This window comes from Nesoenas mayeri (assembly GCF_963082525.1).
Source record: "Nesoenas mayeri genome assembly, chromosome: 1".
Classification (NCBI taxonomy): Eukaryota; Metazoa; Chordata; class Aves; order Columbiformes; family Columbidae; genus Nesoenas; species Nesoenas mayeri.
The window spans coordinates 41,775,218-41,790,954 of NC_137541.1; positions in this window are offsets into that span (position 1 = coordinate 41,775,218).

Below are 15,737 nucleotides of genomic sequence, written 5' to 3' on the forward strand. Positions count from 1 at the left end.
CCCCACTGATGAGTAGAGGATTCTTTTATCAGACCTTACACTATGCTCAGACCTCTGTAAGATTTCTCTCTGTTTACCTCAGTCTCAGCCTGCATGCGTTACTAAGTACCATCTTTTCAGTGCCTCGTCTTTATTTAACAGTTTGAGTTTCCTATGACCTTTTGAGGATAATGTTTGCATGCTAAAATGTGCTGAATAAGGACAAAAGAGAAATGCAAAATAAGTGAAAACAGTCAGGTTTTAAAGAAGATAATCTTCTGTCAGCATTGTTTGCATGTGAACTCCTTTCTCATAAACATTCAAAGGCTCAAGTTTCCTGTTACTAGTATACATGGAAAACAAATGTCAAGGCTGCACATGACTCCTTGCCATAAATTAATATCAAATGTGCACACACACTTCATCTGGAAGTGCTTGTACACTGCTCTTGTCAGAAAGCAGAATAAATAATGATCAGAATCACCACCTAGAGCTGGTGATTTCTATCTGTAGATATGAAAATGCTCTACAAGGAAGGTCAGGATCATAGCCTCCAATTTTGCAAATGGGACCCAGTTCCTCAATAAAGTACCTTGTCTGGCAGTCACAGAGCTTCCACTTCTCTACCTAACCTGCAGATGCAAGTGAGGATGCACATTTGATTATTTTCTCTTCCATCCTTGACTGCCCCTTTTAAAAGGAGTCACTCACCCTTTCATTTACTGCTCCAGGCATGACGTTTTCCATCACCACCCAGCACAGGCTGCCATCCATCTTGACTGTGCGCATGTGCTTACTGGCATGTATTTTCTGTCTGTCTCTCTTCCTCCTTGCCTTGCTGCTTCCCTTCAGGTCACCTCTGCTTCTGCCTTCTGTGCCCCTCACTGCAAAAGATGTCTTCTCCCCTGCATCTCTGCTGGGTTGGCCAGAGCCCTCCTGCAGCAGGTTTCCTTGCAGAGCACACCTAACTGTGTGCTTGGGTATTCTGTACCTCTCCTATTGTTCTTGTCCTTTTCTCTGGGATCTCTCATCTTCCAGGGCTGTCAGAAGAAGATTTGTAGGAGTCCTGTCTCCGATTTCTTGTGTGGATTTTCATTCTGACATCCTCCAAACTGTGCAGAGATGCAGTAGGGTTATAAGGGGAGTGTTTCCTGACAGGGCAGATTTTGATAACAGGTTTTACAAGGTTCTCTGGGAGGATGGACTTGGTGGTGGCTTCAAGAAATGTCATTTAGTCAGAAGGGACTTGATCAATGTAGCATGAAGAAGAAGAGGTCTATCAGGAACACCTTTTATTTGTATCTCTCCAGAAACTAACAAATGGCCATTCAGGGAACAACTGGCAAATACAGTACTCGAGAACTTTGCACAGTTGTAATTAAACCATGATACATGTTGCCACTGATGTTTTGGAGGTCACAAAATAAAGTAAAAAATCCCAGTGGCTCTATGGAGTGAGCCAGTTTCCAAATGTCTAGGAATTAAAATGTTCCTTGAGCCTCCCACTACAACTACTTTTCAGGGCTCTGAGGGTACCAACAGCTCTGCCTGTCCCTGTGTCACATCTCTTGGAGCTCCTTCCACTTTGCCCTGGTCCAAGAAACCCATTTCAGCCCCCCAGGGCCATCAGTCCCTGCCCCAGTGATGCTTGCAGCAGTGACGATTCCACCTCCCCATAGCTCTGCCCTGACTGGCCATGGGCTCTGCTGCACCAGAGAGGAACCTGATACCCAGGGATGAGGCTGCCCCTCGTGCCACCCAACTACGCTGCTCTCTGGTTGGGATGGTGGGATGTCCCTGGGGAGCCCCCAGCCCTCCCAGTGCCCTGACATTTCTTACGCTGTTTGGTGTGGGCACTGCTAGACTCCATCAGCTGTGTCCTGCTGCAATTGCATGATTTCTTTTAAGCCCTGTACAATCTATACCATCACATGCCACAGCAAATAACATTTTTTAAAGTGGACAATTCCCTCCCAATATATTGCTTTTATCTACAGCAAGAGTGTTAATGCCTGCCAGGACATAGAACTGGTTGCCGAGACTGCAAATGTGATACTTGGACTAGTAAGTCATTTTACCAATGCACTTCCTCTTAAAAGTGATCATTGTTAGAAATCATTGATCTTTTCCTTGTCCTCTTAGTCTGACAATATCACAGCTCCAAAATGGGAAGCCTTGCTGTGTGAGCAGAGATACACAGATCAATATCCCTTCTCATAGCAGAAAATGAAAGTGAGCGGTACAAAGGTAGACTTCCACAACCCTGTTAGCAGGAGCAGCTTGGAGGCAAGCGTCAAATGTCATAGCAGTTGAAATGAAAAGAGTGAATATAGATGTTTATGACATCAATCTCCCTTGATTTGGAGTTTAAGGATTATTATTATGAGGATAATTTTAACATTTTGTTATAAAATTTCTAGAATTTCTGGGGAAAGGGAGCTGGATGAAGCTAGAAACATCTGTTGAAATAGCTGTATCTCACAGTATTTGGGTACATCCATTTCAGAAAGAGAGATAGTCAGTCAGAAGAGACAAAGGGGACCCATGCTTTTGTGAACACACACTCCTGTGCATGCTAAAACTGCAGGCTACAATATCTTTGCTGTAGATTTACCAGCAGACGTATTGCAGCTCAACAACCAAAGTCCCTGACACCCAAATACATTAACTAAAGTAGAGCCTTGGTACAGCCCAGGTAGATTTGGTTCCAGGTCTTCCATTAATGAGATATTTGAGCAAAGCATGTTGCATCCAGTGTTATGACTTCCTTGCACCATGCAGGACAGAGAGACCATGGGGCAGGCTCAAATATATGTATTTTTTTTAAAGGAATAACATTTCAGACCAAAAAGTTAAAAAAATATTGGTGTGCTGACACGCATCACTTCATTATGTTGGGTTGTGGGAGAGGAGAAGTCTTTTTCCCCAAGTATGGAAAACCCTTCTTGCTCTTTTCACTTTTGCTGCCAAGGTCAAATTCACACCCCAGCTGCTTGGTGCACTCGGGGGGCTGCCTTGCTTGCACACTGTTCCATGGCTTTGGCAAATATGGGACCTGACTGAGCATCAAGGCCGAGGAATCCCATAGGAAACCTCTGCAGCGAGGATTTCACTTGTGATTAAAAGCAAGAAAAGGCTGCATCCATATTAACCTCCTCTCTGCAAAAGCCAATAAAGTCTCCCAACTCTCTCCTTCCCTAAACCCCCACCACTTTTCCTCTTTCTTTGATTTTTCAGCTAAAAATAGGGTGACAGAGGGACTGTGGGGTAAGCAGCTGGAGTAGAGCGGAGCCAGTTGCCATAGAAACCAATGAGCCACTTAGCAGCACTTGCCTTCCTCCTTTGCCTGCGGAGTTTTTTCCCTCTGGTGCGTGGAGGGGCAGCGTGGGGGGAGCCGGAGGAGCCCCACACGCAGCTGGGGCCCAGCTCCCTGCCCCACGGCCACCCAGACTGCCAGCGTTCCCGCGGGATCTGCCTCCCACGCGAGGAAGGGGAGAGGGAGGATGGACATCAGATAGAAGAAGGGTTTGGGCATCAATGCTTGGATGTATGTTGAGGGTCTTCCCCTCACCCTGGCATCTTGTTCTCCCCTCCTGACAGATGGCACTTGGATGGTGCCCCAAATATTCAAGGAGGGCTCTCCAAGCCACTGGTGCCCTGCCCTGTCTCTAAAGATGGCAAATAGCAACCAAAGATGGGTTTTGCCTATTTAACCATGTGCTATATTACACCTCAGGCTTGAGTAGCCAAGACAGTAGTTTGGAGGTGAATGTAAGGGTTAGAAGTGGGGAGTGTTCCTCTCCCCTCAGGTCTTTCTTCCATCATGAAAAATTAACATTTGGGTGATTATTTAAAATAGATATCCAACCTACTTTTGGTTCACATGGGGCTAAAGTTGCTTTAATTTCACTGCATATACATCACATACATTTCTCAGTGGGGAAAACCTATTTCCTTGAAAGATCTGAAGCTCTAAATGGGATACCTGGAACATATTAAACTATAATTTGGTTATACCTGATACTGGTTTGCAGTGCTTGATATTCAGTCCGATTTTTGGGTTTTTTGTTTGTTTGTTTTTAAATCCTGAGACTGGAAAGACGTACATTGTTAGGTAGCACATACTTCACCAAGTTTATTTTTAAACATAGAAAATATTATCACTAGCAAAAAGTACTAGATTGGCAGCTCTTGGAGAATGAAATCTTCTCTTCAGCCCTGGAGTGACAGAGCCAGTTTTGGTAAGACCTTCCCACACTGCTCCTCATCCGTGTGCTCCAAGTGTGGCCTCCTTGTAACCTGAAGTCATATGAAAAAGCCCCAGCTGCTCACACCTGGATGCAAACCCCAGGTGTCTGCTTGCAGGTGCTACTTCCTTTCTCATGTTATTCTATGTGGAAACAGTAGCAAAGACAGACAGACATGCATTGATTGTTGCTGCAAACACAGTAAAACTGTAAGGAATTTGCCAGCAGAACCATACTTGATAAAGCTTGCTGACGTAGTGCTTGTCCCTCAGACTGCAGGTTACCAGCATTTCTGAAACCTGGGAGAGAAAGTATCAGCTGGAAATCATGGTAGATAAAAGTGAAAGCAGTTGCTAGAATTTTGGGCTGGATAGTTTTCCTCTTGATGGTCTGAAAATGGGTTTGTGTATTTGATTCGTCCTCTTAACATGAATGGAGGACTGAAAGATAATAAATGGCATCACGGAGCAGCGTGTGTCGGAAAGTGTAAATGCTAAATAACGAATCCTTATAACATACCTGCAAAGTCAAATGTATCATTTAACTTCTGCTCATCAGAGAAGGTCAGGTAAGACATGTGTGACAGTCAGGACTGAATCAAAGGTACCCCTGGGCAGACCTGAAGACCTCCTTCACTGACATGTGGTCTGGTTAGCCCAAGGATGCCATTTTGCAGCTGCTTAGAAAAGGTCAATGGAAAGTCTAGCTCTAAGTCTTGCTGCTGACTCTTAATATTACTCATCTGCAGTACATCACTGGCACCAGCAAGGCACACCTCTGCTTTGAAGAGCTGTGTGAGCACTTGTGTAGCTAGGTGTGTCCCTTTCAGAGTTGTACAGACCCGTAATAGAGAGCATGGCAGAAACAGAGACAGGGTCATGCTGTGGTCTGGTGTTGTCCTGGTTGGCACAGCAGTCTCTCTGCAGCCCTTGCTGTCAAAACAATGTAAAACAACCTTGGGGTTTTGCTAATGTGTCACATCAGGGCCATTCATTTAGTCACCCATGCTTTCTTCTCTCTCATTTCTGCAGTCATCTCATATGCGATTAACTTCTTTCCTGCATTTAACTGAGACTGTAGTGCAAAATTCAGATCTGAATTTATAAATCTCCCTAGATTTAGGCAGCTTGATCCAGGTTTGGTGGTGGCCCATTTCTCGGTGAAATATGTAACAGCAGCCAAGTGTCTTCTCTTGTATATTATTATGTTTCTTAATTTCATGGTGTGTTTTCTTTGTTTGTTGTAGTAGCCTGAAGTCATGCATCAAAACTCTTACTGTATTCATGAAAACATACCAAAGGCGAGCTTCACTGGCTAATTAAATCTTCTCTGTTGCATACTGGCATGACAAATATAGATTTAAAACAAACGTACTTCGCTATTATGGAGCTGCTCCTATTCTGTTCACCTTGATGTTATCAGAAGAGTCTGGCCCAGGAGGTGGGATGTGCTGAATGCAATGCAGGAGGTTGGAGGAGCAAAAATTTGGGGCAGGTGGTTACAAAAATAAAGGGGTCTTTGTACACAGAGGAATTCTTGTAAGCTAGCACAGAGAGATAAAGGTTACAAAGAAAATACTTCCATTAGCAAGATGAGAAGCTGCATGTCGTCTGTTCTCTTTAGGAGTTGTTCAGAGCTGCAGCTTGTTGGCTGCAGAACGCAAATGAGATTTGGGATGAGAAGAGCTGAACCCTACAGCAACAGCTTGTGGTGGAGGGGAACAGAGAACTGTCGAGCACACTGAACGTCAACAACAGATGGGTTTTTGTGCAAAACATGGTACCACACTTAGACTGGGAAGGAAAAATGACGGCTTTCCATCTCAGCCCCAGCGCATTCGGGAGGAATAGGTGTGTTCTTGAGGATTTGAAAGGAAAGGTGAGGATCAGCTAGTGTCTTTTTCCTCTTCTCTCTCCCTCCTAAAGAAACCTTTTCACTTTTTGTCTGCTTCCTCTAGGACCTTAATCTATGCAGAAAATCTGATCTCCAGCCTCCAAGGGACTGAGATTTTGGCAGCCTACAGCCTCTAATGCCCCTCAATACTGCCAGTTTAGCTGATCTGCGTTTGATGCCTTTTTCTTCAAGTCCACAAGCTAATATCCACAGACTCCTGTCTAGAAGCACTGGTGAAGAACATATGCCAGTAGGTGGGGTGTGCTGGGTAAGCAGAAGACAGCAGAGACTGGAGAAGAACTGGGCAGGCTGGATTCTTTGCAGGAACCTGGTCTGAGATGGCCTTGCCACACAGCTGCTAGAAACAGAACTAGTGTCTTTCCATTAACTTGTTCTTATTGCTGCTGGAAAACTCCCTTCCAGCAGGTACCATTTGTAGAGGTTTTTTTTAATTATTATTATTTTTAAATCATGTATTTACATATATAATTATAATGTTCTGGTTTATATTGTGTGCTTTCCCTTAACAGTACTGGGGTTGCATTGAATTAGTTTTGCATAACATCTCTGTTTCCAACATGGAATGAGTTTATGAGTTTTTGCAGTGGTTTCGGTTCACTGTTGAACCAGCTGATGGAGAAGGCAATTAAAGAAGTGATAGTAACTTGAGGTTTGGTAAATCAGCTGCTGTCTGTACTGGGGCTAAGGAACCCCAGGTTCATATAGCTGTTTTCTCCATTAAGATGAACCTAACAGAGCTAATATTTTTGTTTTAATTTGGATTAGGTTCTAGCAAGGAAAAGGGAAGGTTTTATGCCTTTCTTATAAGTGCTGAAGTGCCACAGAGCTGGCTCAGGCATAAAACCTCCCTGGAAGAGAATAGTAGAGGATGCTTCTGTGTTGGCCATGGATTCAGGAGGACAGTGTGTCATCAGATTACATCTGTTTGGTATTTTAAGGTTTCGCTACAACCTTAAAGTAGAATGTTATTGCATGAAGAATGAGGTCCTGTAGTTTAAGAAGAAATACTCTGGCATAAAATGCATTCCATAAGAAATTCTGCTGCCGTGGAAAATGTGGGGCCTTGCCAGAAACCCTCCCACTCAGGAGAGAAACTGAATGCCAGAAAAGCGGATGGACTCCATGATATTAAACACTTGGGGAATGGGTTCAACTCTGTTGCCCTTTTCGGTGAGATTGCAGCTGACAGTTCAGGCAGGAGGATATATGCAGTGAGTAACGTGAAGTGGGATAATGCATGCAGAACACTGTGTGCTGGAAGACTTACATACGGCTCTTGCTCAAAATAGTGTCTTCAGACATAGACTGTGCAGTATGTGCATAATGGCTCTTTGCTGAAGTTTTCGTAATGTATAATCTTTGATGGGAGTTAGAGGCTTTGCTTCTGCACAAAACTGCATCTGCCACTGCAGACTGCTGGGCATGTTCTGTGCATAATGTTCTGATGTTACTGCATGTGTACATTGCTAATGCCTAGACAGACTTCTGAAATGATGAAGATTTTTCCTTCATTATGGTCTGGTGTAACGACAATGCCTCTCTGAAGTGTTAATCTCAACTACTTACACTTCAGTGCGAAAAGATCTGATTAATTATTTGTTTAAAGGCAGCAAATACACTTTCTTTCCTCTCTCCTCCCTCCTCCTTCTCGGATAACTCAGGCATGACATCTTTGCCGTTTTTTTCCTGAGGCTTGCCAGGATACTTCATCACTGGGACAAGGCACAGGTATCTGCAGTTGTGCTTCAGAACCAAAGGAACTGTTTTGGACTTTGTTCACTTTGCAAACAAAACAAAGCCTGGGTGCTTTCTATTGTCTCTTTTCTAGGCAGTTAGACTTGGGTATTGCTCACTGTCAGTTCTAACAGAAGATGAATAAACTTAAAATTTTGAGCAACTGAACGGAGAAGTTTAGAATGAGAGCCCTTTCAAATTTACTTACTGCAAACCATTCAGAGCCTGCTAGAGTGCTGTCTGTGCTCTACAGTGCTTTGGATCGTGACAGAAAGACTCTATGTAAACATAAGATATTATTATTAGCTCTGTCCCATGTTCACGCCGGCTGATAACAGCAACTGTCCTCTCCTTTCATTGATGTACTTGTGAGATCCGTCAATCAGGGCTGTGTCAGCAGCACAGGAGGGGGAGGGTGCTAGTGTTTATTTTTACTGTCAATTGTATTTGCTAATGAGAGAGGAGTCCATTACTAGAGAGGGAGCCTGTGTGAGTTAGTGACTGAGTCAATCCTTTATCAAGTGTTGGCTCTAGTGCCAAGCATTGCTTGGGAGAACTGAAAATCATAATTCCTTCTCCCCCAGCTCCCCTCCGTCTAGCCTCTCACATTCACTTCTGATATTAACTGGAGATCACAGCTGCTGGGAAACTGGCAGATACAATTTTACAAATGGATGTTGTCTGATGTCAACCTTTCCGCCTCCCCTCCCTGAGCATCTGACATTTCTCAACCAAACAGACAGATGATAGAACAAAACTGGGATTATTTCTTTATGTTCATAATAATAATGACTTATTTTCAAAGTGCTTTTGCTCAGTAAGGAGAGGGGATAGAATAGTGTTTATCCAGCTTGCATTCTCTCATCTCATCTGCCTGTTTTTCTGCCCCACAGCATCCTCCTTTTCCTACTTGATCTTCTCCTCTTCTTAATTTTTACCATTTTTGGTCCCCTGCACATCATGTTGCTTTGGTGATGGCCCCCTCACCTGAGATAAAGTCCACTTTCGCTTTACAAACCACCTCTGCTTGCTTTCTCATCTCTGTTCCTGAACTGTTTTCCTGACCCAGCCTGCTCCTCACAGGGTATCCATCGAATTTCTTCCTACCTGGGGTGACCTGCTTCATCCCCACTGGAAACATCAGTGTGTGGCAGCTGCCTTTGGTGTGAGCAGTGTCACTGTACCTGTGAATGCTGGAGAGAAATGACAGTCTCCCATGCCAAGAGCTCTCCGAGCTGTCTGCCTCACTACAGCTTAAAGCAGACGAAGCCTCATTTTGCATGAGGCAGGATATCATAGCCCTGAAACGGGAGGAAATCATGACAAACTCCAAAGCTTTGGGAAGAATTCGGGGCCATCTGGCAGACAGCATCTTCAGCTACAGTCTTTCAGGGGGGTGCTCATCCAGAGCTGTCTCCGGTGGCAGAGCGCTGTCTGCAGAGCCACCGACACAGCTCCTGCTGCATCTCCTGGTGCTGCTCGTCCCACTGCTGGCCAAATCTAGGCTGGACTGTTTCCATGGGAAAGCACCCTGAGGTGGCAGCATTACAGGAAGGGTAATGTGTGTGACCTGCAAATACCGGTTAACTCAATTCTATCTGCAGAAAAGCCCTTATTTTTACTTCGGAACCTTTATGTCCATTGCAACAACTTTCTCCAGGTTTGCTCCCTGCTTCTGTCCAACGGAGCAATTCCCGTGTGTTTCAGGAGCTGATTTTGCATTATCTCCTTTTTTCACACCCTTTTCTGACCTTGCCTAGCCTGTCTACCTGTCAGTTCCATTTGGAAAAGGTCCCCACATCACCTCATGTTATTTCTCTGGGGTCTGGGCCTGAGCTGCGTTACATTTCTGGCCAGGTCACAGCCCCTGGCTGTGACCCTTGTTTCACTGAGCAGATGGCTACTGTTTTTTTTTTGTAGATTCTGAAAAAAACTGGAAAACCTTGTTTTTTAACCCGGGAGAAAGGGCAGCAGACCTCCTCTCAGTGGACAGTGGAGGGAGCAAATGTTCTGCGCAGTGCTCCTCCCTTCTCACCTTCAGGGAAAACAGGTTGAGTTCATTTTGCTCCACTCACTTTTAGCATTGTAGCACCAGGCTTGGAAAAGAGAAAGAGAGATTCCAAACTCTTTTCTCTCCTGGGCAAGAAAGAAACATCAATACTTGAACACTACTGTGGTTGTGTTTGTTCAGCCCATCCTATTCCACCATGTGTCACCACAATCCACATGGTAGATCATGGTAGGAGTAGGAGAGCAGAGAAGAATCTCAGCAGAGATGTGCCAAGGAGTAAGGTGGAGAACTGGAAAGTAACTTGTATAAGCTGGGACAACAGTGGAAGAGGTGGGTCTGAGAAGTGAGTAACTCACTACTGGTCTCACAGATGGGGAGGTGCATGGGGGGAAATCATTGATACTTGTGGCAATGAGTTGAGTTTTCTGGCTTGCTGAGTGTCCAGATAGAGTCACTGCAGAGATGATCCAAAGTCACCATCTGCTTTTGGGAGCGCTGCTGACTCTGTGAATGTTACACGCTGTGGAGCTGGGAATAGGGGTGCTCCAAAGGCAGTTCAAACACAACGGCATTTCCAGAAGGAAAAAATATGAGGATCTGGTAATTTCTTTTCTAATGTCCAGCTCTGTTTTTTTTTTATGGTGTTTGTTTATTTGTTTGTTTGTTTTGTTTTGTTTTTCCACTCCTTCTGGCTGGCTGTTCTTGACTTATATTCCTAAACCTCTTTGCACTATTAATCCTCACAATAAACCATTTGTAAGATCCACCTCTCCCAGTACAAATGGAGAATCTGTCAGACAGAAGAGATGAAGGGCCTTGCCCCTAGATCCAAGGTGAGGCTAGACTATAACCTCCTTCCCATCCTTTCCTTTGTGTGTATTGCCCTGCTTTCTACTACTTATCTATCACAGTATCTTCTAGTGTTGATTTAGCCATATAAGAACAGTTTTCCTGCTTTTCTGCCTCAACTAATTGCTTTTTAAAACGTTTCAGCTGAAAGTGCATCTTCATAGCCTACGCTCTTGAATTTTTCTCTTCCTCTGCAATTATTTACCCCTCGAAAGTGGTTTTATTTAGCTACAGTATGTACATTAAATATGAAAACGTGGTTGGCTTTTTTAGAATACTTATTATTGGATGATTTCAGATTGCATGATGAACGTGAAATAAATGTCTTGCTAAGTAGGTAGGCAGTGTGATAGTCAAGGGTCACTTCAATATCTATCACAAGCATCTGGTTCCGGGTGCCACAATCTTTGAGGGTATAGGCTGCAGAATAAAGTTGAGTTGTAATTTACAGGTGGATGATTTTAGGTCTTTGTCTTTCTTTTGTTGTTTCTTTAGCTCCTTTCTGTTGTACATTTTGACACCAGCATGGTTTATGGAGCAGCCCAGAAGGTAGGTTGGTGAGGCAGTAAGATGACATGTGTCCTGCAAAAGAGATTAAAAGTGATATTTTTATTTATCTGGGTGGGTGCAGGAGTACAGAAAAACAAACCAATACAAACAAACAAACAAAAAACCCCAAACTCCAGACTTGGAGAATGGGTCTCCAAAATTCAAGGTAGTTTAAAAACCTGCTCAATTAAGCTTGATCTAAGACTTGCTGGAGCTGTAACTTAGATCAGATTTCAGGCAGTCAGAGACATTTTTTCTGGATAGGTTTCAGCCTCATGTGGAACACGGTTTGTAATGTGGCTGATAGAAATACAGCAGAAATCTGATCTCTGTGGCAGCACAGCTGACTCTGGGATCAGTTTAGCTGAGCTGAAACTAGTTTGAGTTATGAGCAAATGTTTGCTTTTACTGCTCTGATGTAACAATATCCTTCAATAGTGGGGCTGCCATGGTTTGTCCCAAGCACGCTGTCCTCCCTAAGGTTGGTTGTTATCCTGTCCAGTCTCATCAAGGGCTGGAAATCGACTGCACTTGCTATTTTCATTAATGCGATTGTATAAATGTATCTACTTCATACTACATCTATATTGTTCTCTACTTTTCTGCACACTTTTTATGTTTCAGCTCATAAGGCAGCAAGATTACAATCCTTCCTTTGATTTGGTAGGGTGTTAAGTCTTTTCAGCTTGGAGAAGAGATGTCTGAGTAGGACATGACAGAGGTCTAGGAGGATCACAGAAGCAGGTTAGGAAATGGCTGTTTTCACTTAATATGAAAAGTAGGAATCCCCAGTCAAAACCAAAAAGAAGCACCTTTTTTTCATCTGGTGCATGTTTAAACTGTGAAATTCATTGTATGGTATGGAGGGCAAAATTATGATAAGTTCTAAAAGCATCTTGACACATTTATGGGAAAAAAAAACCAGAAAGGCCATTAAGATCCACTAAACACATTGACACAGATGTGATCTTTGTCTCAGGAAATGTCTCTGCAGTGGATAGCTGGCTGCTGGGAGAAGAGAGTGGCAGAAGGATCGCTGTATATTTGTGCCAACTTTGCCCAAGCCTTTGCTGCTTCCTGTTGCAATCAGAGCGCTGGTCTGGGTGGTCCCTTGGATCCAGTACCAGACATATGCTCTGTCTTAGCAATATTTCTTTCAGAACATGCAAACAGCTTGTTTGGAGTCAAGTTAAACATTGGTGTTTAACTTCATCAGCAGAGAGGTTTTTTTCACCATCTTGTCAGGAGTTGTTCCTATATATGATTGAGAGACAACAATGGCAACTCTAAAGTTAGGAAACTCAACAATAATTTGAAGGAAATGTTAACATACCTTGATTAAATATTAATGTTATGAGTCATAGGGAGTTCTTGGAGACTGGGGAGAATGGGAGGAATGCTTAACTCCAAGTGGAACCCTGTGAGGGAACTATGTATTTAAGATAAGTAACATATCCAGTACGTGTCTGAGCAATATCCAGGACAAGGTCTTACCTAAAATTTGAATCCCTGATAAAAGGACTGTGTTCTCGCATGTTTTTAACTGGGTAAAGCAGAGAGTGAACTTCTGGCAGCTCAACTATAGCCAAAATCTGGTTTTCTTTAATTGCTGTATGCCTGTCTCTAAGCTTTGTAATTCTATTTTTAATATATGAATTGTAATAAAGGCATTTGTTTTGAAGGAAGGGTGTCGGCGTTGTTGTGGTTGGGGAGCAGGAGAGTAGAGGTCAGGTATAAAAAGGCATATTTTGTAACCACTTACGATGTCTCTAAAGTTTCTTTAACTTGAGAACTGGCATACGTCACAAAAGTAACACACACTTCATGACTCCTGATGACCTGAGTTTTAATTCACACTCATGGAGGTGCCATGGGAACACCAAAACCCACATGCACCGCAGGTCCCAGCTCGTTGCCTCCCTGTCTGAACTCCTTTCAGCTTTGATCTCTTTTGCCTTTCTCCATATTTCCCACCAAAAGGGCTAATCTGCCCGACAAGCGGTTGTGTCTGACATGATATCCAGCTGCCCTTTCCCTTTCCTTCTTCATGCAATATATACTAAACAGATTCTCATTATTGTTCTCCGGTAACTAAGCAACCGTGAAATGTCAGCTTGGCCTAAATAAATAAAAAAGGGATATGTATCTTTGTAATATATTTATATCTACATATGTGTGGTTACCAATATATGTGGTCATCCGAGCGTGTCTGTACGTGTGTATATGTGAAATCTGACTAAATGTGACTATACTTTGCACTTCCATCTGTGATCCTGAAGCTTTTTGTTTAAGCATACCCATGCTCTTGTGATGGAAATGTTATCACTACCTCCAAGTGACAGGTAAGTAAGCTATACTATAAAGAAATAAAGTGACATTTCAAGGTTGCAGCAAAACCCAGCTGAAAATGCAGGAACAGCTTCTTGAAAAATATGCGTATGAGTATCCTGTATCAGATCCAAATCTTTCACCGCATCACTATTTCCAGTATTGCAAACAGCAGACTTGCATCTCCCTGTCTTTTCTCTGGGCATCTGCTCCTCTTTCCCTCTCTCATTTTGCTCACTCATTGCATCTCTGTTGTTGCTCCCCAAATTTTTCCTGTTTTTCCCCAGTGACTCTTGTTTCCCTTCATCAGATGTCCTTTTACTTCATATGGACACACTTTCCTTAGATTCTGGCTTCTTGTTCCTCTTCCTTCACTGCCCCATCTCCTTTCTGTTCTCCAGCCCTGTGCCAGCCCACTATTCTTCCACCCTTCACCCATTTGCAGAACCTGTCGAACTGCAAAAGATGGTCATTGCAGGAGAAAGTGGTGGTGTGTTCTTGGAGCTGGGAGCGGCTGTAGTCTGGAGCGCAAAGCACTTCCCAAGCTGGAGGTGGAGAATTCCTTTTGATGAGAATGAGAGGCACAAGGATTATCTGGGGAGGAGGAAAGAAAAAACACCAAATTTGGTTGCTCTCCTTAGCTCCTCTCCTTTCAAGAAGAGAAGGATTTCAGGAAGTTTCTCCCATGTGAAATGCTTCTATGCAAATATTTGCTACGAGCCAGACATGTGTCCTTGCTCTGGCAGTGCAGGACTGCTACTTTGGTTCTTCAGCCCTTGCCAAGGAATTTCATGATGTAAAAAAAGCCCTTCAGAGAGCCGTGGGCTGCTCACAACACCCTGCGTACAGGATGAGTCCAGAGCATCTTTGTGCATTGACAGTCCCTTGTAACCATTCTGGACCTTTCCCAATACCCGCTCCAAAATAAAACTTGCTTACCCTGTGAGCGCCTGGGAATTCCCCAGGATCTGTCTGTGTCCAGCTAGTGTGTGTTTCCTAGAGGCTTAACCAAAGTATAGTTTGGGGGCTATTCAAAACCTGGGGCAAATACTGAATCGGGAAAACATCCAGTCTTGGTGGATGTCTTGAGCTTTTCATGGGTTAGCTAGAGAAAGATCCAGGCTCTTCAGGTTAAAGATCACTGCATTGAGTTCTTCAGCACTGAGAGAAAACAGATTCCTGGTCTAAACTAGAGCTGGGGAGTCCATGCTTTTTTTTTTTTTGTCCATGTAATGTGCACCTGATAAACAATAGCAAGGGGCTATACATACAACTGTATACTTGGGGTCCTCAGTTTTAGATAGGGATGTGTTAATGCAGTCAAGAGGTTTTGCTCTAACATCATAACTACAACAGCTTATCCTGTGTAAGCTGAGTGGGCTTAAAAGAAGAGTGGGAGGAAAAGAACTACAGCAGAGCTGGAGGCAAAAAGGGCAGGAACAGCTACCTTAAAGCATGACTATTTAAATTTTCCTGGTCCATGGGGGCACCACTTCCCTCCCTTAGCTTAAAACACACATTCAAGGCTGTGCTTCTGAACAGATCTTCCATCACCCACATTCAGCCATGACAATCTTCAACAGGCCCATTGTATGGCAAGACAGTAACCAGGGCAGATTTTCAGCTGTCTGCAGAGACCAAGGCTGCTACCGCCCCTCCAGGGCTGCAGCCAGAGCCTGCTGATGACAACATGCCAGCACCAGTCTGGCAGGACTTGAGTGAACCTATAAGAGATGCAATGCAGTCTTTCCAGTGAGGCAAAACCTCCCTGCCTCCAGTGCTCCTGCTTCTCCCAAAGTGTTGCAGTTTCTGGTCCATCCATGGTGGGTGGGTGCTGAGACAGCAGCCTGCTCTCCCACCTCTGCTGGACTTTGGGAATGGGAGCAAATTATTATTTTGGGAGTCTCTGTGAGCAAACCAGGCAGGGCCAGGGGACTGGCTGTCCTGGGAACATCCTGACCATCACAGGTTTAGTGCAGCCCCCAGCACAGATTTAGCTTGTGCCAACTCACAGACAAGCCTGGCTCCTGCTGCAGGGGTGGCTTTGTCCAAGAACTGGTCCCAGGGGGTGAGAAGGGGTAGAAGACATGAGGGACGTGAGCCATACTGTACCACTTGTCTTGCAA